This window comes from Rattus norvegicus, chromosome 2 (assembly GCF_021556685.1).
Source record: "Rattus norvegicus strain SHRSP/BbbUtx chromosome 2, alternate assembly SHRSP_T2T, whole genome shotgun sequence".
In the NCBI taxonomy this organism is placed as follows: domain Eukaryota; kingdom Metazoa; phylum Chordata; class Mammalia; order Rodentia; family Muridae; genus Rattus; species Rattus norvegicus.
Window position 1 is genome coordinate 181031062 of NC_141535.1, and position 1112 is coordinate 181032173.

A 1112-nucleotide genomic window follows, 5' to 3' on the forward strand; every position below is an offset into this window, starting at 1 on the left:
GTAAAGGAAAATAGAACTCTTCAGGTAAGGAGGCAGCACAAGAATGAAATTACAAGCTGGAAGATTACTAAAAGAAATGGATGAGCTGTGATATTTATTACAATGGACAGATGTTACAGTACAGAACTATAAACTGTCACATGGGAAATGCAGAATATGCCCGCATAAAAAATATAAGCTAAAAATAATATATGTTGTGTGACAGAGCATGAGAGATAGGAAAAAATTAAAAATGTATTTAATGGAAGGAGATGTAACTAACCAATGTACAGACTCTGAAAGACAGGGATACAATAAACAGTTCAATCTGAAACAGGATGGACTGAAGCACTAAGGGAGCATCTAAACGGAAGTATGGTTGTTTTAACATACTAGAGTAGTTACCAAAAGACAGAGTCAGGACAGGCGTCCCCTGTATGTTTTCAGGAGAACAAGAATAATAGTTTATCCCCATCTTTCTCACATACTCATCCATGCCTGTTATGGAATTTCACTTGTGGGTGACATGGAAGGGTCACTCAGAGGAATATCATTGAAAACAAGACAGACTAATGGATCTTGATCAATAAACTTGTATTCCCAGTGATCACAGCTTCTAACTTAAGAGTGCACATTATTGCTCCATTTTGAAAAATCAAAATTATTGTGACTACTCTTCCCCAACTATTACAGAATTAATACTTACCATGTAGCAAGTTCTCTTATTAGCCAGAGATAACATTCATAGTTAAGACAGAATATGAAGACAGGTACTATACTTGTGTTATATTTTATATACATACAGGAAGAATCAATTTACACGTAACAGGTCAAATTGGGAGCTACAAAAACATAGGTATGGGTGTTCTGCACATGGATCTTTCATAAAGACCCTTACTGAAACTTACCAATATCATAGAACTTATTTTAACCCCAATTTGGAGCTTGCTAAAACAAGTACACATGAGTACGTGAGGAAGTTGAGGAGTAAACACATGTCATTGGAGAAATAGAGGTGGAGATATGGGTGGATCTGGGTTTGGTTAAGAATGAATCAGACCATCCCACAGAGGGTGGTGGCTCCTCCCTGGATGGACTTACTGTATAAAAAGGCCATTCACTCAGACTGCAGT